This window comes from Giraffa tippelskirchi, chromosome 2 (assembly GCF_054371585.1).
Source record: "Giraffa tippelskirchi isolate mGirTip1 chromosome 2, T2T-mGirTip1v1.2.pri, whole genome shotgun sequence".
Lineage (NCBI taxonomy): Eukaryota > Metazoa > Chordata > Mammalia > Artiodactyla > Giraffidae > Giraffa > Giraffa tippelskirchi.
Genome location: NC_137276.1, coordinates 201,660,038 through 201,687,825, shown reverse-complemented (window position 1 = coordinate 201,687,825; position 27,788 = coordinate 201,660,038). Strand labels below are relative to the sequence as shown.

Sequence of the window (27,788 nt, the reverse complement as noted above, 5' to 3'; positions counted from 1 at the left end):
TCTCTTTGTGTTTCCATATCATTCATTTAAACCATTATATAGTCAGCTGTTCAAGCTGGAAACTAGAATCATTCTTGATCCTACCTTTTTCTTCACTCTCTTAGCCACTCTGTCATTTAGATTTGCTGTGTATACTTTAAAATGTATTTTGAATGCATTCATGGTTTTCAGTCTCCCTCCAAGCTCTGTATTCAAAGCCATTATCATCTCTCAATCAGAGGGCTGTAATAATTTCCTACTTTGTCTTCCTGCTTCCACTCCTGATGGTCAAAAAGCCATTCTTGAAAGAAAAAAAAAGGTGTTTAAAACTATGAGTCATGTTTCCCCACCCATGGTGGATTCATGTCAATGTATGGCAAAACAAATACAATATTGTAAAGTTAAAAAATAGATAAATAAACTAATTTAAAGCCTTAAAAAAAAAAACAAAGGGTTGTATCTTCTGCGGAAATGCTAATAAACAAAAACAAAAAAACTATAAGTCAGTTTGTATGATCAATCTGCTAAAAACAACTTTCAAAAATGCTTTGGTATCTTGAGAATTATATCCAAATTCCTTACCTTGATCTATGGAATTTTGCTTAAATTCATCACTGCTTTTCTTTTGCAGACTTACCTCATGTCACTCTATCACTAAGTTTGTCACCATGCAAGCATCTTTCTTCAGGATCTTTATATTTTTTCTGGGGGTTGACTTCTACCATTAATGCCTCACCTACACACACTTATGTGATGCTTAGTATCAGAGAGTTTCTCTAACAACTCTAAGTAAGCAAGCTAACAGAAGTCTCTTCTCTAGTGCTCTGTACCATTTTAAAAAAAATTATTTTATATCTTTTGGTTTTAACCTGCTTATTAAGAATCTACTCCACTAGACTGTAAATTCCATACAAACTTGTAGTTAAATTCCTCATGTCTAGTTTATGGACTGACATATATTAGTCATTCAGAAAATATTGTTAAATGAATAAGTAACTGTATTATTCAATACATACAAAGGGAATCTACCCCAAACTTGGCATGTTTATTGCCTAGACTTATGTTTGGAAAAGTTAGCAGGTAAAAAAATATAATAGTATATACATTGATATTCTTTTTTATCTTTTTATATGGAGCTTGGGCTTCAGTTTTATCATCACCCTAGTTAACCTTTTCAGGAGAAGTAATTTTGCCAATATTCATCTTAAAATACAGAGTCCAAATATTGCTGCAATATAAATTACAGTGACCTTTAGAACATAAATTTGGCAATACATATTAAAATGTAATATACACTACTTTGACCCAGTAATCCCAAATGTATTTTGTCCTAAGAAAATAATTAAACTTGTAGACAGATGTTTAAATATAGGCATTTTTCATTATATTGCTATTTAAAAAAAGAAAAGTACTGGATCAAATCAAATGTCTGTTTAGTAATATAGTTTAAACACAAATATAATAAGATTCTCCTGAATAGTTTTCAAAGAAATGCAAGTTTATAATTAAAAGTTGCTAAACCCAAAAGTAATACGCCAATAAGATCAGGAGTCAACCATAAAATCATAGAACATTAAATATTTTAATCTGAATAAAAATATAAGTGAGTGAAAGAAAAAGATAATAAAATTATTAAACTTAACTAAATGAGTTTAATAAATATTAGAGAAGCTGGAAGTAATAAATATTTGAATATTAAAAAAAAATTCCAGTAATGATTGACTAGGTATTTTTCTGCCAATTTTATCACTCTGATCAAAATATATTTATGTATATGTCTGATTTGTGTCCCTTCACTGTTCTCCTGAAACTGTTACAGCATTATTAATCATCTATACTCCAGACATCCTGGAATGTGAAGTCAAGTGGGCCTTAGAAAGCATCACTATGAACAAAGCTAGTGGAGGTGATGGAATTCCAGTTGAGCTATTTCAAATCCTCAAAGGTGATGCTGTGAAAGTGCTGCTCTTGATATGCCAGCAAATTTGGAAAACTCAGCAGTGGCCACAGGACTGGAAAAGGTCAGTTTTCGTTCCAATCCCAAAGAAAGGCAATGCCAAAGAATGCTCAAACTACCGCACAGTTGCACTCATCTCACATGCTAGTAAAGTAATGCTCAAAATTCTCCAAGCAAGGCTTCAGCAATACGTGAACCATGAACTTCCAGATGTTCAAGCTGGTTTTAGAAAAGGCAGAGGAACCAGAGATCAAATTGCCAATATCCGCTGGATCATCGAAAAAGCAAGAGAGTTCCAGAAAAACATCTATTTCTGCCTTATTGACTATGCCAAAGCCTTTGACTGTGTGGATCACAATAAACTGTGGAAAATTCTGAAAGAGATGGGAATACCAGACCATCTGACCTGTCTCTTGAGAAACCTGTATGCAGGTCAGGAAGCAACAGTTAGAACTGGACATGGAACAACAGACTGGTTCGAAATAGGAAAAGGAGTACGTCAAGGCTGTATATTGTCACCCTGCTTATTTAACTTATATGCAGAGTACATCATGAGAAACGCTGGGCTGGAAGAAACACAAGCTGGATTCAAGATTGCCGGGAGAAATATCAATAACCTCAGATATGCAGATGACACCATCCTTATGGCAGAAAGTGAAGAAGAACTAAAAAGCCTTTTGATGAAGGTGAAAGAGGAGAGTGAAAAAGTTGGCTTAAAGCTCAACGTTCAGAAAACTAAAATCATGGCATCTGGTCCCATCACTTCATGGGAAATAGATGGGGAAACAGTGGAAACAGTGTCAGACTTTATTTTTGGGGGCTCCAAAATCACTGCTGATGGTGATTGCAGCCATGAAATTAAAAGACGCTTACTCCTTGGAAGGAAGGTTATGGCCAACCTAGATAGCATATTTAAAAGCAGAGACGTTACTTTGCCAACAAAAATCCGTCTATTCAAGACTATGGTTTTTCCAGTGGTCATGTATGGATGTGAGAGTTGGACGGTGAAGAAAGCTGAGCGCTGCAGAATTGATTCTTTTGAACTGTGGTGTTGGAGAAGACTCTTGAGAGTCCCTTGGACTGCAAGGAGATCCAATCAATCCATCCTAAAAGAGATCAATCCTGGGTGTTCATTGGAAGGACTGATGTTGAAGCTGAAACTCCAATACTTTGGTCATCTCATATGAAGAGTTGACTCATTGGAAAAGACCCTAATGCTGGGTAGGATTGGGGGCGGGAGGGGAAGGGGACGACAGAGGATGAGATGGTTGGATGGCATCACCGACTAGATGGACATGGGTTTGGGTAAACTCCAGGAGTTGATGATGGACAGAGAGGCCTGGCGTGCTGCAATTCATGGGGTCGCAAAGAGTCGGACACGACTGAGTGACTGAACTGAACTGATACTCCAATACAAAATAAAAAGTTTTTTAAAAAAAGGATAAAATGGTATCTGTTATATTATGAGAAAAGCAAGTGGGAATGGGTATCTGTTAGTGTGACCATCTTAAGAACTTAGAATCTCTTATTGCTTGCCCTTGCCACAATAATTCACAGGCTTCCAATGTGCAAAATACATATTTTAAAACAGCCTTTTGAAAGCCAATATCTGAAATAAGATGGAAATTTAGAGAGAAAAGTCTGATGTACGGATGTTACCTAAGGATGACTGTTGATGTCATAATTGGTGGTTGAGAGACTAAGAAGCTGCATAGTATTTTTGTCAACCTTCTGCTGTAACAGGATACAAGCTGAATACCGGTGCCTGACAAGGACTCCAAAGACGTATACAACAGAAATAACAGTGAATCTCATGTAGTTTGGTCTCCATAGGGACTACAGCCCAAATCTGAATCATCTCATTCTTTGAAATTGGATTCAGGTCATAGGACATTCCTATTTGCCCAGGAGGGAGATTCCCTGGTGGTTCAGCGTAAAAATTCCACTACAATTCAGGAGACACAGATTCAATCTCTGGGTAAGGAAGATGCCCTGGAGAAGGAAATGGCAGCTTATTCCAGTATTCTTGCCTGGGAAATATCATGGACAGAGGAGCCTGGCAGGCTACAGCCCACTGGGTCACAAAGAGTCAGACATGACTTAGCAACTGAACAACAGCAAAAACAACATATCCCCAGGAACCTGTGAGAGGGAAAAGAAAGGAAAAAAAAAAAAAAAACTCTTTGAAATAACATTATCCTGGGTCTTAACATCATTTGTGTAATTTTTCAAATTCAGTTTCCAGCAAAATAACAATAAAGAAAAAACAAAAAACATCCAGTGGGATAATATGAGTGAGAGACAGGTGAAACAAGAGCCAGTAAACACAGACACATGACAGTTGCTGTTATTTGGAATTATCAGATATAGATTATTTTAAAATAATATATTCAATAAAATAAAATTCAACATTGAGAAATTTCCAGATAAATTGCAATTATATAAAAGTAAATGCAAAACGTTTAGCTATTCCATGACCAGAAAGTAAGATAAATGAATTATGTGTTCAAGAGATGATTGACTATGCCAAAGCCTTTGACTATGTGGATCACAAAAAAAACTGTGGAAAATTCCTAAAGAGATGGGAATACCAGACCACCTGATGTGTCTGCTGAGAAATCTGTATGCAAGTCAAGAAGCAACAGTTCAAATTGGACATGGAACAATAGACTAGTTCCAAATAAGGAAAGGAGTACATCAAGACTGTATATTGTCACCCTGCTTATTTAACTTATATGCAGAGTACATCATGCAAAATGCCGGGCTGATGAAGCACAAGCTGTAATCCAGGTTGCTGGGTGAAATATCAATAACCTCAGCTATGTAGATGATATCAACCTTATGGCAGAAAGTAAAAAAGAACTAAAGAGGCTCTTGATCAAAGTGAATGAAGAGAGTGAAAAAGCTGGCTTAAAATTCAACATTCAGAAAACTAACGCTGGGCTGGAACAAGCACAAGCTGGAATCAAGATTGCCGGGAGAAATATCAATAACCTCAGATATGGAGACGACACCACCCTTATGGCAGAAAGTGAAGAAGAATTAAAGAACCTCTTGATGAAAGTGAAAGAGAAGAGTGAAAAAGTTGGCTTAAAGCTCAACATTCAGAAAACTAAGATCATGGGATCCGATCCCATCACTTCCTGGCAAATAGATGGGAAAACAGTGGAAACAGTGGCTGACTTTATTTTTCTGGGCTCCAAAATCACTGCAGATGGTGACTGAAGCCATGAAATTAAAAGACGCTTACTCCTTAGAAGGAAAGTTATGACCAACCTAGACAGCATATTAAAAAGAAGAGACATTACTTTTCTATCAAAGGTCCATCTAGTCAAGGCTATGGTTTTTCCAGTGGTCATGTATGGATGTGAGAGTTGGACTATGAAGAAAGCTGAGCACTGAAGAATTGATGCTTTTGAATTGTGGTGTTGGAGAAGACTCTTGAGAGTCCCTTGGACTGCAAGGAGATCCAACCAGTCCATCCTAAAGGAGATCAGTCCTGGGTGTTCATTGGAAGGACTGATGTTGAAGCTGAAACTCCAATATTTTGGCCACCTGATGCAAAGAACTGACTCATTGGAAAAGACCCTGTTGCTGGGAAGGATTGGGGGCAGGAGGAGAATGGGACGACAGCGGATGAGATGGTTGAATGGCATCACCGATTCAATAGACATGGGTTTGGGTAGACTCTGGGAGTTGGTGATGGACAGGGAGGCCTGGTGTGCTGTGGTTCATGGGGTCCCAAAGAGTCGGACATGACTGAGTGACTGAACTGAACTGAATACAGCAAAGTTATTCATATATGTGTGTGTGTGTGTGTGTGTATGTTTGTGTGCATGCTCAATTACTCAGTCGTATCCAACTCTGAGACATCATGGACTGTAGTCTTCCAAGCTCCTCTGTCCATGGAATTTTCCAGGCAAGGATACTGGAGAGGTTTGCCATTTCCTACTCCAAGGGAATCTTCGCAACAGAGGAATTGAACTTCTGTCTCTTGTATCTCCTACATTGGCAGGCAGATTCTTTACCAGCGGCGCCACCTGGAAAGCTCTGTGTGTGTGTATATATATATATATATATATATAATATATGTGTATATTGTATATATATATATATATTATATGTGTATGTGTGCCTGTGTGTGTGTCACACATGTACTTTTTCAGACTCTCGTCACTTATTTATTACAGAATATTGAGTATAGTTCTCTGTGGTATCCAATAGGTTTTTATTGGTTATGACTTTATATACAGTAGTGTGTATATGTTGATCCTAAACTAATTTATCTTCCCCCACCCCACCTTTTCCCTTTGGTAATCATACATATTCTTCTTGTGTTAAAAAAAAAAAAAAAAAAAAGGATTGCAGGTTATTTGAGAGCAGCCCTACATAAGTTCTGGGGATAGCTCTACATGTTCTTTTTAGGTAGATCTTGGGTAATTTTTTCACATATGTGCACTCATCTGTAGTAAACTGAAGACTCAAAAGAGATCCTCTGTAGATCTCTGGAGAAGCCTCCAGAGAGGCTGTGTCAGCCTCTCTTCTTTGGTATACTGCTTTGCAAACTCAAGTCATCAAGTTTGTGGTAAGTTTGTGAACACTTTTCTCCATATTCTCAGCTCAGGAATACCACCCAGGTCCACCTGTGCTCCCTCTCCTTGATCTGTGGCTGGAAAATACTCTCTAGACAGTACAGTGAGCCAAACATTGGATTCAGTTTGTGTTCTGTCTTTCAAAGATGGTTTTTGACTGCCTGGTACACACTCCTTGAAAAACATGCTTTATACTTTCTATCTCATTTTTTAATTTCAGATGAGAGAGTGAATTCATGTTGTTCTATTTTAACTAAAAGCTTAAGTAGAAAAATAATTTAAAACAGGAATTAGAAATTATACAATCTTTGGGAATTTTGGAGCCTAAGATCAGAAAAGTGTTTTCCAAGATATCCTACAGTGCAAAAATTGCTGGCCTGTTTCTTCTAGTGGTGTCAGCCACCTAAACCCCTATAGTGAGTGATTTTCCAGAATAACCACCTTATCAGTTTGGAATCCTAGAGAAGTCTACACTGGAGATGTTAGATTCTCACAACAGTGATTTCCAGAAGGACCCTTGAAAGCAAGGAGAAGACATTGTAGAAGATCTTAACTGCCTGAACACAGCACAACTATAAAAAAATGATTTAGTTTTCTCTTAAAGATATTGGTAGAAAGCCCTTCATTGGTAGATCTAACCCAGAATAATAGTGTAAAATAATCCAGATAAAGGTAGTTCTCAACTTCTCCCCTGTTGGAGAGAACAAATTATAGGCAGAATAATGCCAACTTGACAAGGGAAAATTTTGCAATATTCATATTTATGCTAATGAAAGCATAATATTTAACATGTAGTTGGTAATTGATAAATATTGAGGAAATTAAAGAAAAAAATCAGTCCTGGTAAGGAAATAATTATACAAATTAGTTTAAAGATTCAAGAACTTTTAGAATAAGAAAACTAAAAGGCCATATAATATTCAGCAAAAATTTTGTTTGAATGAAGTAACTCTTTTATCCTTCTTTAACAGGATATATAAAATGAGCTTTAGTGAAGTGTCACACTGTTTACAAAAGCAGCTTAATCTTTGACTAAATTACACTGAAGAGATAGGAAAACTATGCTACTATGACACATTGTTTTTCGGTGTTTGTAGTAATTTTTGGAACCGTTAGCTGTCCTATAACCTTGTGTTTTATCTTAGATAACTTAAACTTAATAGCTATAATATTTCACCGTTTGCAAAGTGATTCACGCATGTAAAATAATGTTAATGAGAGTTTGTGATATTCCAATTCTGATAACTAATAGAACTAAAATAAAAATAGCAATGACTTATTTCAAGAACAATCTATGTTAATTTTCTGGGAAGGGATATGACAGTTATATATTATTGAACAGGCTTTTGTATACATAGCTAAATTATACTGATATCCCTGAATTATGAGTACTTGTTTTCTGTAAACTACAAATTAGAATTTATAAAGGAATCACTCAAATCAATGACTTATTAACTCTGAAGCAGAAAAATCCCAACAGTCCAGGCAAATGGTTAATGGAGAAAATGTGCTATTATCAAGATGTACTTATTAGCTATTATTATTATTTTGGATTACATTAAATGGCCAAGATAAAATATATTCACTGAAAGTGCCTAATTTAACTAGATTGTCTTTATTAACAGGGCTCTATTAAGTGGTTTCAGCGGTAATAGCATTTGAGTTCCATTAGGTTTTGAAGTGATTTAGAAATTCAAATTATTTTTAAAAATTAGATGCCAGCATGCTGGATAATTAGGAAATACCAGGTTGAAGTTGCAAATTTATACTTACTAGTGAAATTGAACAGAAACATTGGATGTTGTTGAACTACAAACATGGAGCTGAGAAAACACTATTAAACCACTTGTTCTTTGGCATGTGCAATGGAAAATATGTAAGCATTTAAACATATTATGTCCTTTTTAGTAAGATATAAATACAATAATCAGACTAATGCTGTTATTTGAAAAAGGCAGAAAAGATTATAGGTATTTTACTTGAATGTCTACATATTGAAGCTGCTAATTACTTTCAGTAAGTAATTTTACCATTAAATTATTAAAATTGTGCCAGCTATAAAAAGTAAATAAATGTATAAAATAAGACCTCATGTGTACTTTTTTGAAATTAATTAATGGTAATAGAATTTTGAATTAATATTAAGGTGAAAATTCTGTTTCCTAAATCAGCAAAGAACATGGTAAGAGAGTCATTTATTTTGTTTGTTTGTTTTAATCTTTTATACAATCCATAAATATTTCCTGGGCTGCTTATATGAAGTCAGCATTCTTTTAAACTCTAAAGATATAATGGCAAGAAAAACAGGCATGATTTCTGTTAGAATATGTAAATTAATACCAACTGGTTACCTTTGTCAAATGCTGTGAAATAAACATCTAAGAAAGAATTAAATAAAACAATTCTAAACAGACACTTGCAGAAAATTGCAGAGGATAGAATGCTTCCTAATTTAACTCTATGAGGCCAGAATTTAACCTGATACAAAAACAAGACAAAGGTATTATAAGAAAGCTGGAGAATAAATACATCTCATCAAAATAGACATTTTGTCATTGTTCAGTCACTAAGTTGTGTCCAACGCTTTGCAACCCCATGGACTAAAGCACATCGGGCTTCCCTGTCCTTCACAATCTCCCAGAGATTGCTCAAACTCATGTCCATTGAGTCAATGATGCCATCCAACCATCTCATCCTCTGTTGTCCCCATCTCCTCCTGCTTTCAATCTTTCCCAGCATCAGGATCTTTTCAAATGAGTCAGATCTCCCCATCAGGTGGCCTAAGTATTGGAGCTTCTGCTTCACCATCAGTCCTTCCAGTGGATATTTAGGGTGGATTTCCTTTAGGATTCAGAGGTTTAATCTCCATCTTCTCCAGAACCACATTTCAAAAGCATCAGTTCTTTGGCACTCAGCCTTCCTTATGGTCCAACTCTCACATCCATACATGATTACTGGAAAAAACATAGCTTTGACTAAATGGACCTTTGTCAGCAAAATGATGTCTCTGCTTTTTAATATGCTATCTAGGTTTGTCACAGCTTTTCTTCCAGGAGTAAGCATCTTTTAATTTCATGGTTGCAGTCACCATCCACAGTGATTCTGGAGCTCCTCAAAATAAAGTCTGTCACTGTTTCCATTGTTTTCCCATCTATTTGCCATGAAATGATGAGACCAGGTGCCATGATCTTAGTTTTTTTAATGTTGAGCCAGCTTTTCACTCTCCTCTTTCACCTTTATCAAGAGGTTCTTTAGTTCCTATTCACTTTCTGCCATTAGGGTGCTATCATCTGCATATCTGAGATCGTTGATAATTCTCCTGCCAGTCTTGATTCCAGCTTGTGATTCATCTAGCCCAGCATTTTACATGGTGTACTCTGCATATAAATTATATAAGCAAGGTGACAATATACATCTTTGACGTACTCCTTTCCCAATTTTGAACCAGTCTGTTGTTCCATGTCCAATTCTGTTGCTTCTTCTCCTGCATATAGATTTCTCAGGAGGCAGATCAGGTGGTCTGTAGTCTGATATTCTCATCTCTTTAAGAATTTTCCACAATTTGTTGTGATCCACAGTCAAAGACTTTAGTGTAGTCAATGAAGCAGAAGTAGATATAAAAATTTTAAATAAAACCTTAACAAATTGAGTTCAACAATACACCACATTGATTCTATATCCCAAGTAAGAGAGGATTATTCCAGGAATGCAAAGATAGTTTGCCATTCAAAGAATGAAAATGGGAATGCACCTGGTTCTTTCACTTGAGACAGAAAAAATAGCTGATTAAAAAATCTCAGCAATCTGTGAATAAAAGAAAAAATTTTGTCTCATAAAGTAAATCTACTTAATATCATATTTCTGGAGGAAGGCATGGCAACCCACTCCAGCATTCTTGCCTGCAGAATTCTATGGACAGAGGAACCTGGCAGGGTACAGTCTCTAAGGTGGCAGAGTCACACAAGTGAAGAGACTTAGCACACAAGCAAATATATTTAATTGTGAAAAAATGAATTTTTTCACTTGAAATTAATAGAAAAACATAATATTAATAAGGTCTGAGGATTTAATGTAAAACATTATTGCAATAGTTGACAACACTGTACCATGCAAGTGAAGTTTGGTAAGAGAATAGAACTTAACTGTTCTCACCAAAAATAAAAAGAAAATAAAAGATAGAAAAAGGGAAAGAAAAAGGATTATGATAGCTGGTGGGTATGTCAATTAACTATTAAAAATTAACTATTAATTAGAAGTACTAATTTCACAGTGTACTCATATATCAAATTAATGATGATCCTTTAAATACCTTACAACTTTGTATGTCAATTATACTTCAGTAAAACTGAAATTAAAAAGAAAAAAGTAAAAGCTTGACATTTTCTCCTGAAACTTCTATTCAATATTGTAGTGAAAAAAAAGAAATTTAGTGAAAGAAGTAAAAGTTATTTTTATTCTCAGAAAGTCATCTATATAGAAATTCTATGGAATCAACAAAAAACAAATCAACAAAAAATAACAAGTATTTTAGTATTAATAGTAGTACAAATTAATAGTTTTATGGGGTAAAATATTCATGTATTCAAAATAAATTGTTTTTGTATACTAGCAGGGAACACTAGGATATCAAAATTAATATTCAATCAAATTTACATCAGTATCAAAAATATTAAATACTTTGGGATAAACATGATTTAAAAGCATGCAAAATTATACACTGAAATATGCAAATTATTTCTGGGATATATCAAAGAATAAATAAATGGAAATGTGTAATATGTTCATGGATCAGAAGATTCAATGTTGTTAAACTGTTAATTTTCTCCAAATTAATGTTTAGATGCATAGCTATCTAATTCAAAATCCTATCAGGCATTTTTTTTTTTTTTTGTAGAAACTGACAAACTGATTCTAGTATTCACGTAGAAATACAAGGATCTAGAACAGCTAAAACAACTTTGAGAAAAATAACAAAGTTGGAGGACTTAACTGATTTTAAGATTCATCAAAAGGCAATCACACTTCAGACAAAGTTATGTAGTGATCTATCTAATCCACAGGTAGCTATAAAAAATTGCTTTTGTAATCTATGTGCTGTGTGCTTAGTCGTTCAGTCATGTCTGACTCTTTGTGACCCCATGGACTGTAGCCCGCCAGGTTCTTCTGTCTGTGGGGATTCTTCAGGCAAGAATTCTGGAGTGGGTTGCCATGCCCTCCTCCAGGGGATATTCTCAACCCAGGAAAAGAACCCAGGTATCCCACATTGCTGCCTGAGCCACCAGGAAAGCCCATACGGAAATTTGTAATCCATATCTCAATCAAAAACCAAGGCTTTGCTAATTAATGTAACAAATGGCAGAATTGGACTTTCATGTATGAAATGAATGGTATTTCTATATATTTGGATGACTGAAGTACTTTAGAGATCCCCCCACCCCCAAATATTACATTAAAGGGACAAACAATTCTGCTAGGCACATAGCATATATTTTTAAGGATGATACTACAAATTCAGTTCAGTCTCTCAGTCGTGTCCAACTCTTTGGGTCCCTGTGGACTGCAGCACGCAGGCCTCCCTGTCCATCACCAACTCCCGGAGTTTACACAAACTGATGTTTGTTGAGTCGGTGAAGCCATCTAACCATCTCATCCTCTGCCGTCCCCTTCTCCTCCTACCTTCAATATTTACCAACATCAGGGTCTTTTCAAATGAGTCATCTCTTCACATCAGGTGGCCAAAATATTGGAGTTTCAGCTTCAACATCAGTCCTTCCAATGAATACCCAGGACTGATATCCTTTAGGATGGACTGGTTGGATCTCCTTGTAGTCCAAGGGACTCTCAAGAGTCTCCTCCAACACCATAGTTCAAAAGCATCAATTCTTCAGCGCTCAGCTTTCTTTATAGTCCAACTCTCACATCCATACATGACCATTGGAAAAACCATAGCCTTGACTAGATGGAACTTTGTTGGCAAAGTAATGTCTCTGCTTTTTAATAGGCTGTCTAGGTTGGTCATAACTTTCTTCCCAAGGAGTAAGCGTCTTTTAATTTCATGGCTGCAGTCATCATCTGCAGTGATTTTGGAGCCCAGAAAAATAAAGTCAGCCACTGTTTCCACTGTTTCCCCATCTATTTGTCATGAAGTGATAGGACCAGATACCATGATCTTAGTTTTCTGAATGTTGAGCTTTAAGCCAACTTTTTCGCTCTTCTCTTTCACTTTCATCAAGAGACTCTTTAGTTCTTCTTTGCTTTCTGCAATAAGGGTAGTGTCATCTGCATATCTGAGGTTATTGATATTTCTCCCGGCAATCTTGATTCCAGCTTGTGCCTCCTCCAGCCCAGCGTTTCTCATGATGTACTCTGCATATAAGTTAAATAAGCAGGGTGACAATATACAGCCTTTACGCACTCCTTTTCCTATTTGGAACCAGTCTGTTTTTCCGTGTCCAGTTCTAACTGTTGCGTCCTGACCCGCATACAGGTTTCTCAAGAGGCAGGTCAGGTGGTCTGGTATTCCCATCTCTTTCAGAATTTTCCACAGTTTATTGTGATCCACACAGTCAAAGGCTTTGGCATAGTCAATAAAGCAGAAATAGATGTTTGGTTTTTTTTTTCTGGAACTCTCTTGCTTTTTTGATGATCCAGAAAATGTTACCAATTTGATCTCTGGTTCGTCTCTGCCTTTTCTAAAACCAGCTTGAACATCTGGAAGTTCATGGTTCACGTATTGCTGAAGCCTGGCTTGGATAATTTGAGCATTTCTTTACTAGTGTGTGAGATGAGTGCAATTGTGCAGTAGTTTGAGCATTCTTTGGCCTCACCTTTCTTTGGGATTGGAATGAAAACTGACCTTTTCCAGTCCTGTGGCCACTGCTGAGTTTTCCAAATTTGCTGACATATAGATACTCCAAATTAAATTTCCAAATAAATTTGTTTGGCTGAGAATGTTGAATACACTGAATGCCTAGCAGAGTCCTCCTTTTAAAGCACTGAATGGTAAGTCTAAAATAAATAAAAGGCATAAAAGGCAAGGTAGTATTCAGAACAACCTAAATGACCAAAATCTGACTTTATATAGTATAGAGAACAAGATACATTATTTTGTGTACATTCTTACTCACAGTGCTCAGACACTCAGTCATGTCTGACTCTTTGCTACCCCATGGATTGTAGCCCAACAGGCTCCTCTGTCCATCGAATTTTCCAGTCAAGAATATAGGAGTGGGTTGCCATTTTCTTCTCCAGGGGATCTTCCTGACCTAAGGATCAGACCTGCATCTCCTGTGTCTCCTGCAATGGCAGGCAGATTCTTTACCACTAGCGCCACCTGGGAAGTCCACATTCTTACTAATCTTCCCACCAACACTTTGCTGCCAAATCATAATTAAACTATACCTTAGACCAAAGTTTGCCACATTTTTGTCGTACCAACTTTTGTTAATCATTCTTACTAATATTGCTTAACAAATGTTTGTATGATGAAAATGTGGCAAACTTTGGTCTTATGTATGTTTTAATTATGACTTGGCAGCAAAGTGTTGGTGGATGTAAGTCATTTTATCTGCCTTATAATTGACAGTCACAGCCTACCCATAGCCTAAGGATTGTATTTAACCCAATTAGTCCTCAAATGAGTGAATATCTCCCTTTAAAACACTCTAGTATATTGAAAACGTCAGCTCTCTTCATTCATATTTTTCTGCTTTCATCACCTCTATTTAACATTTCCAGACAGCTATTCATTTTGAAATTTCAAATTTCTCAGATATTTGTGTGGAAGAATCCCAATATAGCAGGGTATCTTCATTGTTGATGTTATAAACTTTCAAACATGTTCAGGAATAGCAATAAAAATGTGAAAGAAAAAACTTGCCACTTTACTGTATACCTGAAACTGACACAACATTGTATATCAACTATATTCCAGTAACAATTAAAAAAAAAAAAGTAAAAAGAAAATAAATTTGCTAGCAGCTTCTGCTTTCTAAGAGTAGGTTTTTTAAATTTAACTTTGGAGCCAATTGTCTCACACTTCTTTAAAAATACTTTGAATGATCTTCTAAATTAAGTGCATCTAAAATTTAAACAATAGCAAAGACTCTTCTTCAGAAATTAAGTTCTGTTTAGTAAAATAATTAGTTGTATTTTTAAGGTAATTTTCCCTTGCTAGATTATGTTCCTGCTGTATATCTGTGTTTTAAAAATACAGAGTCATACCCTGCCTCCCCACAAGTGCCATGATTATGCATGATCACGTCCATATTCAGGTTTTGCATGCCATTACTTGAGCTATTACAGGGAGAAGCTGGCAGAAGACATATAGAGCCATACCAGGCTCTTACCTAAAGCCTGGAAAAAAACAAATGGAAGCAAAAAATAGCCTTACTCAGTGATATGGATTATACTGTGAAGTCCTGTATGTGGAGTTATTTCACACAAAATAACTTAGACATTTGTAAATGCCTTGAAATTGGACTGGATTTTTTATTTTCTTTTGTAACCATAACCTTCTTTTTTTTTTTTTACAAAAAATAATTTTATTGATGTATAGTTGATTTATAATGTTATATTCATTTTTTGCTGCACAGCAAAGTGATTCAGTTATACACACACACACATATACACGTTTTCATATTCTGTTCCATTATGATTTACCACATGATGTTGAATCTAGTTCCCTGTGCTATACAGTAGGATCTTGTTATTCATCCATTCTATATATAATAGTTGGCATCTGCTAATCCCAAAGTACCAACCCATCCCTCTCCCAGTCACCCCTACCCTTGTCAACCACAAGTCTTTTCTCTGTGTCTGCAAAATTTTCTTTTTCATAGATAAGTTAATTTGTGTCATATTTTAGATTCCACGGCTTCCCTGGTGACTCAGATGGTAAAGAGTTTGCCTGAAATGAGGGAGACCCAGGTTCCATCCTTGGGTTGGGAAGATCCCCTGGAGAAGGAAATGGCAACCCACTCCAATACTCTTGCCTGGAAAATTCCATGGACTGAGGAGCCTGGTAGGCCACAGTCCATGGGGTCGCAAAGAGACGGACACGACTGAGAGACTTCACTTTTTCACTTTAGATTCCATATATAAGTGATATTATGTGATATTTGTCTTTCTCTTTCTGACTGACTTAATATGGTAACCTCTAAGTCCATCCATGTTGCTGAAAATGGCAATGTTTCATTCTTTTTTATGGCTGAGTAGACTGAGCATGCACTCAGTATTCCATTGTGTTTATGTGCCACATCTTATTTGTCGAATCATCTGTTGATCACCATTTAGGTTGTTGCCATCTTTTAGCTATTGTGAAACATTGTTATGAACATAGGGGTGCAAGTATCTTTTTGAATTATAGTTTTGTTGGGATACATGCCTAGAAGTGGAATTGCTGGTAACTCTATTTTTATTTTTTTGAAGAACCTCTGAGATATAATTTTCCCTAGTGACTGCACCAATTTACATTCCTACAAACAATGCCTTTTCTTCTCACCCTCTCCAGCGTTTGTTATTTGTAGATTTTTTTAATGATGGCCATTCTGACTGGCTGAGGTGGTGTTTTGATTTGCATTTCTCTGATAATTAGCAGTGTTGAGCATCTTTTCATATGCCATCTGTGTGTCTTCTTTATAGAATTGTCTATTTAGGTCTTCCACATAGTTTTCAATTGGATTTTTTCTTTGTTTTGTTGAGTTTTGTGAGCTGTTTGTCAACTTTGGAAGTTAAACATTTGTCCTTTTGTAACCATATGCTTGAGGCTGGAGGTGGTGTTTACTGTCACCTAATGATAACTCTTGTGTCCAAAGCTAATTCTCTAGGAAGAGATTAATACTTGGGAGTGTAAGACTCCATTGGTGTGTAGGGTGAAGTGTTGTCTCTCTCTACTCTTTGGAGAGAGAGGTTCTTGAACTATAACCGGAGGAATTGATACCCAGGGCCTTCCTCACCGTGGACGGGAATGCTGGCCAGATGTGACTGTGATCTTGTACTTCAATGAAACAAGACAGAAGCTTAGAAAAAACTGAAAATCTGTGGGAAATTTTGTAGGATATATTGGGCCTTTAGACTCTTAAGGAAGTCATATTTAATATTTTTATCTTTTTATTGTAATTAAGTTTTTTTTTTTTTTTTCTCTAAGCTTTCAGTGAAATGTACAGCATTGAAGGAGCTGAGGCTTGGTTCTGTATCCAGAGTAGGAAACCAAGTGGCCCAGGGAAGATCAGTATCAGGTTGATGGGAGGGTGTTCTGAGACTGTAAGAGAGAAACGTACGAAGAAAGGAGAGTAGTTTGCAGGCAGACTGACTGCAAGCAGTGCTTGAGCACACGAGACAGTGTCTCTGACCACTGAGCTTTCACCTTAAAAGGAAATGTTACTCTGATGTTTGGAACCTTTACACATATATGATTTTTTCTCACCTATTTTAAAATGATCTTAATTTTATTCAGCAATATCTAATTAGATATATTTCTTCTATATCCTGAAGAAGAAATAATACAAAATATAGAAAAAACCTATGTGCATAAAAAATTTTGTCAGGTAAGTATTAATTATAATTGTGGATATTGGAAAACATTAAACTGTCTAATAATGGGAGATTAGGAAAATAATTATCAATTTGTTTGATAGAATAATTGCAACCATTAAAAATGGATTATAAAACCTTGGTAAATACACAAGTAAATACTTACTATAAAATTTAACATCTTAATAATAAGCATTTACTTGTGTAAAAATGCAGGATGCAAAATATCATTCAATGACAACAATATGCTTTGGAGGAGGAAAATGACCAGGAAATGATATATTAAAATAATAGGAAGAGTTATAGTAGGATTGTTGGATTATAATTATTTTAATCATTTTCTTCTGGCATCTTAATTATTCTTAATAGGTTTTATAATTAAAATTTAAAAATTAAAAAAAAAAGACTTGTCTTTCTAGGTATACAGAAAGTTAAGAGGCAAATACAAAAAGCTAATTGAGGAAATTTGAGTGCTCAGATGTGTGAATGGAATTAAGACTTTTCTTTTAACCTGAAGCTGCTCTATTCTGCCAGCTTCCCAGGTGGTTTAGTGGGAACGAGTCCGCCTGCCAAGCAGGAGACGTGGGTTTGATCCCTGGGTCAGAAACATCCCCTGGAGAAGGAAATGGCAACCCACTCCAGTATTCTTGTCTGTGAAATCCCAAGGGCAGAGGAGCCTGGTGGGCTACAGTCCACGTGGTCACAAAAGAGTCAGACATGATGTAGCAACTAAACAATAAAAACAAAGCTTTATTCTGTCAGGCAAGCTAAATTACATGATTTACTGAGGTAGATAGCCAAACCACCATAGTCCAAGATAAAAATATTTTTCAATTTAGGAATTTTTATTTTTGAAAGACAAATTTGACTGTCTATGTCCAGAGATTTCGTTTTTATCTTCCTCTAATCTAGCATCTCCTTCAACAGGGAGCAATCTCCTCTAGGTCCTTAAATTGAAAGACAGGTCAGGGTTCTTGAGTTCTCTTGTAATATCACCTTTCTCTTCCAGTGTCCTCAGTTTGTGACTGTGAAGAGGAAAAAGATAAGCTTTTTATATATATTTTTTCCATTTTATTATATTATTTCACTGATTGTTTTCCAAACAGCTAACAGATAAACAGCTTCTGAATATGTTGTTACTGAATTCTATAATAGTAATACAAATTTTGATGTCACCATCAAAGAAGAACATATTTTTGCTCAAATATTTATATTTGACAGTGTGATGTAATACTAGCCCAATTCTGTGTTATCAAGAAGAGGGCATGCATTTTTAGGAGTTTTAAGCTTCTTAGTTCTTTTCTCTTCCCCCTATTTCCAGCCCTTCCCTATGGGAAACCCTTCATTTCTCTCTGCTTTACTCTTTGTTAGCATCTTCTCTCAGGAAATGAACTGAGAAAAAGTTTCATTCATCTCTTAAACTATTTAAAAAATGAGTTCTTTATGGAAGATGAATACTTCAAAAAAGGACAAAAGCCTTAACTTTTCAGAAAAAAATTTGACCACTGTCAACATTTCAGGTAGATTTTATCTTGATTGCTGGTAAAGTTAGAGGGTAATACATAACATTATATGGACTAGGTTAGGTTTAAAATGAAAGTACATCCCATCTGGAGTGGAGAAAGAGGAGATTTATGTTATCATTCAGTTCATGTCTTGCCTTTTCCTATCACATGGATCGTGCTGGCTGGTAGGTAGAGCCAATGAGGGAAACACACAAAGCTAACTGAGAACATATGGTTACTCATTTAAAAAAAAATAAAACTGGAGAGAGCAAGAAAGTGATAGAATATAATGATATCATTTGGAATCTTGAATTCAACCATACCTGCACATCCCAGTTTCTCTTCCCCAATCATCATAATCATCATCAACATCATAAAGTGTATAGACTGTATATAAATGTACTGTATATAAAGTGTACTGTATACTGTATGTAAATCATCAGACTAAGTACTTTCTGTGAATGTCCTCAATGAAATTTCATAACAATCCAGGGAGAAAGGTTCTATTATTCCCTTTCTGTAGATAGGAAACAGAGGTCAGAGAGTATAAGTGTCACAGATGGCATTTCCCAGGGAACAGCATCTTGTATGGACTTCAGCATTCAGGGTGTTTATTAAGGAGGGCTCTTGAGACCAATACTTGTGGAAGTGAGGGAAGCAAGTACTAGTGGGAAGACAGAGAAGTTAAGCTGTAGTGCAGACCTAAAGACAGTCTCGGCGTTGTCTCCAGGAGCTCTGGGGCCATAACACTACTTCAAAGATGTGCTGTTGGGAAAGATTTTGGTTCTTTATAACCCACTTCATCAGTTCTTAGTTTTGAGTCATCTAGGGAAGAGGGTGGGACTTAAGAAAAGGTGGATCTCTTCACTTGAGACAATTCTTGGAGGGGTTAACAGTTGAAAGCTGCTGTCAGGGGCACTTTCCCCAGCTGGGGCCTCAAGTCCATCACTGAACAGGGACCTGGATGATATATAAATGTGTCTACCACAGTAAGTGATTAGTTTAGGATTTCACAAGAAGAACCAGGGCGTTAATCTTGGCAGTTGGATTCAACAGGTGGATCTCAACTATTAACATCCTGTTGCTTCTTTTCAGCCTAATGATAAGAACTGTGTTCTCATTCTTACAGCTGAGAGAGTCCTGGGTAATATATTACCCTATTTTTAAAACCCTCCGTACATATATTGTGTTATAAATTCTTTAAAAGTTATGCCTTTTGTGTAAGGAAATATAGTTGAGATAACTTCGTTGAGGTAGTAAGTTCACTCTTCAAATCCAGGACAATAATCATTTCCTAGGGACAGGTTTCCTGTTCTTCCCTCCCAAAATAAATCAAGATTTTAAAATAATGTCTTGTGAAACCATCATCATTTCTTTAACAACACTTTTCTCAGCATATGACTGTTCATTTACTTGTTAGAGTATTTGGAAATGCTTAACAATTTACTGAATAGGTGAATTAATTAATTTTTAAGAACTAATGCTATTTTTATATATTATTTCCCCTCATGTAGGAGAGTAAAAGTTTTGGGCCTTTTGGTATAAGGTTCAAATGTGATAATTACCTTTTAGATATTATTTCTCAAGCCCCATTTTAAATGTTAAATTCACAACTTCAACCCTTTTATGCTGAAAGATAATGCATTAGTTTGAGAGAAGTTGCATAATTTTTTATTTGAATAAATTTATTCATGAATCAAAAGAAAAGACATCCTATAACTAGTAACTTTGAAAGTAGTAGAATGACTTCATGCTTACTGAAGAGAAGATTGGTAAAATAAGAATATTAGGGATTAGACTGAAAACAAAAATCAAATCATTTTCTGTTCACATAGGCATTAGATTCTTTGTTAACAAGTTTCAATAAAGTTGGTTGTCTGTTGTAACATGTCAGGTTTAAAATCTAGCATCACTTGAGACATATGAGATGGTTGATATCACTAGTTTTTAAGAATGACTTCAAATCTTTCCTAAAACCCTTTACCTCAATGGGGGTAAACATGATTTCAAACTTTTGACTTTTGAACAGGTTATCTCAATCATTTGGATTCCAGGTAAGTAATTAAGGAAAATAACATGGAAAAAAATGATATACAGTAATTCTGAAGTATAATTTACTAGTGCTGGTAAAAGTTTTTAAAAAGTAGATGCATCGTAAATTGCACCTATAATTGACAACCTGAAATACAGATAACTAGATGGATATGGAGGCTTTATAGGTTAGTATGCAGTACTCGTGCCTGGGAAAACCCATGGACGGAGGAGCCTGGTAGGTTGCAGCCCATGGGGTCACGAAGAGTCAGACACGACTGAGCCACTTCACTTTCACTTTCCACTTTCATGCACTGGAGAAGGAAATGGCAACCCACTCCAATATTCTTGCCTGGAGAATCCCAGAGACGAAGGAGCCTGGTGGGCTGCCGTCTATGGGGTCACACAGAGTCGGACATGATTGAAGTGACTTAGCAGCAGCAGCAGCAGCATGTTATGACAGGTATAAACTTGAAAAGTTTGAATCCCACTGAGGTAAAACCAAAGTGTTAGAAGGCAAAAGTGAAATAAAATGGGTAAAAAAAAAAGCTTAAAAGCTAATAACATAAAAAAAGAAACTTGAAAGATGACATTTTTCAAAGGGTGCATAAACTATAAGAATGTATTCATGTAACCATTTTTTTTCAGTAAAACATCATTAACTTTTTATAAGTGCAAATGACACATAGCGCATAAGGTTATGTGTGTGTGTGTGTGTATATATATATATATATATATGGAGCTATTGTAGAAAATGTTTAAATTACCTGACTAGTACTACTGAACTTTTCACTTTCTAATTCTTGAACCCTTTGTTTACCAAGGACAAATACTTTTCAGTCATCTGGTCAGTTAAACCCTACCTGGATTAATCTTAAAATTGACTCAGACCAGCTCAGCTAACCAAACTTGAAAACACAGGAAAAAAGAAAAATAAGAAAAGTTAGTTTTCTGCAGTAGTTCCTAGCTTCAGAGTTTTACGTTTACTTAGATTAGGAGAAAATATTCCTTATTTTTCACTCTTTAGTTCAGTCGCTCAATATTGTCCAACTCTTTTGTAACACCATGAACTGCAACATACCAGACTTTCGTGTCCGTCACCAGCACCAAGAGTTTGCTCAAACTCATGTGTATTGAGTCGATGATGCCATCCAACCATCTCATTCTCTGTTGTCCCCTTCTCCTCCTGCCTTCAATCTTTCCCAGCATCAGGGTCTTTTCAAATGAGTCAGTTCTTAGCATCAGGTGGCCAAAGTATTGGAGTTTCAGCTTCACCATCAGTCCTTCCAACGAATATTCAGGACTGATTTCCATTTGGATTGAATGGTTGGATCTCCTTGCAGTCCAAGGGACTCTCAAGAGTCTTCTCCAACACCACAGTTCAAAAGCATCAATTCTTTGACACTCAGCTTCCTTTATGGTCCAACTCTGACATCCATACATGACTACTAGGAAAACCATAGCTTTCCTTAGATGGACTTTTGTTGACAAAATAATGTCTCTGCTTTTTAATATGCTGTCTAGGTAGGTCATAACTTTTCTTTCAAGGAGCCAACATCTTTTAATTTATGGCTGTAGTCACCATCTGCAGTGATTTTGGAGTGCCCCCCCCCCCAAAAAAAGAAAATAAAGTCTGACTGTTTCCATTGTTTCCCCATCTATTTCCCATGAAGTGATCGGACCAGATGCCATGATCTTAGTTTTCTGAATGTTGAGCTTTAAGCCAACTTTTTCACTCTCCTCTTTCACTTTCATCAAGAGGCTCTTAATTCCTCTTCTCTTTCTGCCATAAGGGTGGTGCCATCTGCATATCTGAGGTTATTGATATTTGTCCTGGCAATCTTGATTCCAGCTTGTGCCTCATCCACGCCAGCATTTAGCATGATGTACTCTGCATATAAGTATAATAAGCAGAGTGACAATATGCAGCATTGACATACACCTTTCCCAATTTGAAACCTGTCTGTTGCTCCATGTTTTCACCCTTACCTGGCTTTGTTTACAATTTGCTTTACAGTGGTGAATGAAACCCAACAAATGTCATTTTGAAATCCTTAACTGTTAGATACTACATGAGAGCTGCTCAGCTGTTTATCTTCTATAAGTCTATATTATAACCTAAGGAGTCACTGAATTTAACAATTCAGAGAAGTAATATTTTTAGATATGTTAATTTATTGCTTAAATTGAGTGTTTCACATATTAGAGTAAGTAAAGAGGTATATATTAAATAACACACACTATTTTATTAATTTCTATTATTCATTATTCCATATGAAATAAAAGTAGGAAAAGGGGGACAGTTCAGTTCAGTCACTCAGTCATGTCCAACTCTTTGCAACTTCATGGACAGCAGCATGTCAGGCTTCCTTGTCCATCACCAACTCCTGGAGCTTACTCAAACTCATGTCCATCGAGTCGGGGATGCCATCCAACCATCTCGTCCTCTGTCGTCCCCTTCTCCTCCTGTCTTCAATCTTTCCCAGCATCAGGGTCTTTTCCAGTGAGTCAGTTCTTGGCATCAGTTGGCCAAAGTGTTGGAGTTTCAGCTTCAGCATCAGTCCTTCCAATGAATATTCAGGTATGATTTCATTTAGGATTGATTGGATCTGTTTGTCAATTATTGTTTGATGTAAAATTGAATATGAAGTTACATTTACTGATTCTTACTTAACTAACGAATCTGATCACATGGATCACAGCTTCAACAGTACTTGAACCGTGAACTTCCAGATGTTCAAGCTGGTTTTAGAAAGGCAGAGGAACCAGAGACCAAATTGCTAACAGCTGTTGGATCATCAAGATCCAACAAGAGAGTTCCAGAAAAAAAAAAAAAAAGCAAGAGAGTTCCAGAAAAACATCTACTTCTGCTTTATTGAATATGCTAAAGCTTTGACTGTGTGGATCAACACAAACTGTGGAAAATACTTAACGGGGTGGAAATACCAGACCACTTGACCTGCCTTCTGAGAAATCTGTATGCAGGTCAGGAAGCAACAGTTAGAACTGGACATGGAACAACAGACTGGTTCCGAATAGGGGAAAGGAATACATCAAGGCTGTATATTGTCACCCTGCTTATTCAATTTATATGCAGAGTACATCCTGAGAAATGCTGCGCTGGATGAAGCACAAGCTGGAATCAAGATTGCCGGGAGAAATATCAATAACCTCAGATATGAAGATGACACCACCCCTATGGCAGAAAGAGAAGAGGAATTAAGAGCCTTTTGATGAAACTGAAAAAGGAGATTGAAAAAGTTGGCTTAAAGCTCAACATTCAGAAAACTAAGGTCATGGCATCTGGTCCCATCACTTCATGGCAAATAAATGGGGAAAGGGGAAATAATGGAAACAGTGACAGACTTTGTTTTTCTTTTTTTGGGGGGAGGGGGGGCACCATCACTGCAGATGGTGACTGCAGCCATGAAATTAAAAGACGCTTGTTCCTTGGAAGAAAAGCTATGACCAAGCTAGACAGTATATTAAAATGCAGAGACATTACTTTGCCAAAAATGTCCATCTAGTCAAAGCTATGATTTTCCCAGTAGTCATGTATGGATGTGAGAGTTGGACTATAAAGAAAGCTGAATGCCGAAGAACTGATGTTTTTGAACTATGGTGTTTGAGAAGACTCTTGAGAGTCTCTTTGACTGCAAGGAGATCCAACGAGTCCATCCTAAAGGAAATCATTCCTGAATATTCATTGGAAGGGCTGATGGTGAAACTGAAACTCCAATACTTTGGCCACCTGATGCCAAGAACTGACTCATTGGGAAAGACCCTGATGCTAGGAAAGATTGAAAGCAGGAGGAGAAGGGGACGACAGAGGATGAGATGTTTGGATGACATCACTGACTCAATGGACATGAGTGTGAGTAAACTCCAGGAGTTGCTGACAGATGGGAAGGCCTGGCATGCTGCAGTCCATGGGGTCACAAAGAGTAGGAAATAACTGAGTGACTGAACTGAACTGAATGCTTACTTATAGGAAAAAAAAAAAAAAGAAACAGCAATTCCTGTATCTATATTAATTCTTTCACAGGAAATATGCACTGACATATTTTTGAATCAAAGAAATAGTTTTATTTATTATTTCCTAAGCAGTCTTATTTAGGAGTAATTTTACATCTTTCATTCTTTGATAACTAATCTTTATTTTTAAAAAGAAATAACTATTAAGCAAGCAAGCAAAATATTTACCAAGTACATTCATAGAATAATGTATTACTATATTGTAATTTTCATTTTAGTCTTAGCATACAGTTCATATCCTACAATCATTTTTATCAAAAATAAGCAAAATTGTTTTTAATATTTTGGAAAAAAGAACAATTTCCTGATAACATTTCTTATATGTTTCAAGGGAAATTTTACCCATATCAGAAGAGTAGCCTCACAGTATGTATTATATAGCCCTACAACACTGTACGACTTGATCTCTTTGTGGTATCTCTTGTTTTTTAATGTTTTTTGTTACCTAACACAGCATTCCTCAGCATTCCTTCTTTTCTTCTTGCCATATGTTATCTGGCACATTCTCTTTGTTTTATTCACTTCATGGAGTTGTTTCCCAGGAATCTTCCTTAAAGCTTGTCTTTTCATCACCAAAATTCTCACTCTTGGCAGTCTCATACACTTTGTGATGTAACAATACTTCCCAATTCTCGTTGTTTCTTCCTTCCAGTCCATCCTAAAGGAGATCAGTCCTGGGTATTAATTGGAAGGACTGATGTTGAAGCTGAAGCTCCAATACTTTGGCCACCTCATGCGAAGAGTTGACTCATTGAAAAGACCCTAATGCTGGGAAGGATTGGGGGCAGGAGAAGAAGGGGACGACAGAGGATGAGATGGTTGGATGGCATCACCGACTCGATGGACATGGGTTTGGGTAAACTCTGGGAGTTGGTGATGGATAGGGAGGCCTGGCGTGCTGTGATTCATGGGGTCGCAAAGAGTCGGACATGACTGAGTGACTGAACTGAACTGAATTCTCGTTGTTGTTTAGTCATGTCCAACTCTTTTGCAACCCCATTAACTTTATTCCTCCAGGTTCCTCTGTCCATGGGATTTTCCAGGGAAGAATACTGGAGTGGGTTGCCATTTCCTTGTTCAGGGGATCTTTCCAGCCCAAGGATCAAACTCGCATCTCCTGCTTGACAGGCAGATCCTGTACCATTTAGCCACCCGGGAAGCCCTCCCTATTCTTACAAATCCAAATATTTTACCTCAACTGTAGCCTCTCTCTAAAGGTTTTACCCAACAGTTGAAAGTATTCATTGGAAATATACATTTTGAATTTTACCAACAACTTGCATTAATGCCTCTCTCACTGAATTAATCTTCTCTCTCAAACTTAATTGTTTTAATAACCTTTATTTCTATTAACAGATAATTTTCCCATACTTTATTTTCTTTATTTTTATATGAAATAGGAAATATGTATGATCATTTATCGCTTTGATAGTTTTAAATAGGCAAGAGCAAAGGGAGGCTTAAGACAGATGTGGGATATATATATATATAAATTTATGACTGATTTGTTTTATTGTATGGCAGAAAAATAAAACAACACAATATTTTAAAACAATTATCCTCCAATTAAATAAATAAATAGGCAAGTACAGACTATCTCAGTCAGAAGATCAGTTAACAGATTTAAAGATGAGATGAACAGAGAAGATAGAAATCAGTATGTGCTTAGTTTGGGGGAAAGTTTTAGAGAGGTTAAGGAAAGAAAGATGTGAATATATGGCAGATAAATTTTCATAACCATGATAAATTTCAAAATGGATTTTATAATAAGTTATATTTGGATTTTTTAAGGCACAGTAAATATTCGTTAATGCCGTTCATATTCTTATTAAATTTGGAATTGATTGGCATTTCTTTGAATTTTACATGAAGCTCAGAATTGACTGCAGGTAGCTAGGCTTTTTGGGGATCACATGCACTTGGCTTATATTTCTATCATATTTTTATCAAAACTTCCTTCAATAAATTTATAAAAAAAAAAACCAAAACTTCCTTCAAATTAGAATTTTCATCATTATATTCTCCTTGGGATATTTAGTCTTTAATATTTCTTGACTGAAAAATAAAATGAGTGATTGTGAACTCCCATAACTTCTTCAAGGCCAGGGTTTATTATATTTTGATCAAAGCTTACCTCTATCTTTCATTTTGAAATGTATTTTAGTGTCTACATCAATTTAATAGCCTAAATTAAGTTTATCCTAATTTATTATCTTCTGTTTTCTTATAAGCTCATTTCCATATAATTCATGTAACATTTCTCATTGCTGACTTTGTCCTTTAATTCAGTGCCTTTATGATAAAAAGCATGTCGAGGCAGCTAACCTATTCTGGAAGCCTTGCCTAGGAGCTGGAATGCCTTGCTTGCCTTTTTTTCCGTCTTAGGCTCTGGGGATTTTTCTACTGGATGACTTCAGTCTTGATTGAGGTGAAAATATCTGAAGCATGATGACACTTCCAAGAACTTCATAACTAGTCTAAAGATTACCAGATTGAAGTAGTGTGTCACTTAATTACAAAGCAACACTAAAAAATAGTCTCTTTAAATATTTGAAGTGCAGAAATAGACTAAATCATACCTAATAAGTCGTAATCTTTCCTCTCTAAGAACAAGAAACTTGGTAATGGGTATCAGCTGGTTTCTGTTCAATGAAATCTTGGCGTTGGCACAAGTTCTAATTCTAATAACAGGCAGAATATCCAATTCAACCTGCTAGCATTCTACAATACAATGGCTCTCAACTTTTCTTCACTATTACTTACCCATAGTACATGATATCAGCACACATACACACAGTGAAGCAAAAGTGTCCTGAAGGTACATTTGCAGTTACTATGATTCACCCTATTTTTATCTTATATTTAAAGTATTATTATTATGAGACCAAAAAATATTTTAATTTTCAGTAGTAGTATAAATAACATTTGCTACTGTACTTGTTTCACAGATCATAAGTCCATGACCTGAACTTTGAAAAACACAGCCATGTGCAGGGAAGTTTGAATTAATTGGTTGTAGTGGCATGTTGGATGGAGAAAATGCACAAAAAGGCTAGAATAGGCATGAATAGTATCTACACTTTGTCTTTACTTGAGACACTATATCTCTATGTTAAACTGTCTGTACTTTTCAGTTTGCAAAGCATTTTAAATAAA

General features: G+C 36.1%; 2 long non-coding RNA genes across 2 annotated transcripts in view; both read right to left on the bottom strand.

Annotated features, from left to right (window-relative positions):
• LOC145530998 (uncharacterized) overlaps window positions 1-27,788 on the bottom strand; it is a 176,852-nt gene that overhangs the window by 67,024 nt on the left and 82,040 nt on the right. The window lies entirely within an intron of this gene.
• On the bottom strand, window positions 17,888-25,166 carry LOC145533133 (uncharacterized). Its single transcript, XR_014073884.1, has 2 exons — window positions 25,078-25,166; window positions 17,888-18,086 (listed from the first exon to the last, which is right to left on the bottom strand). It is a non-coding gene; the product is annotated as an uncharacterized LOC145533133 (long non-coding RNA).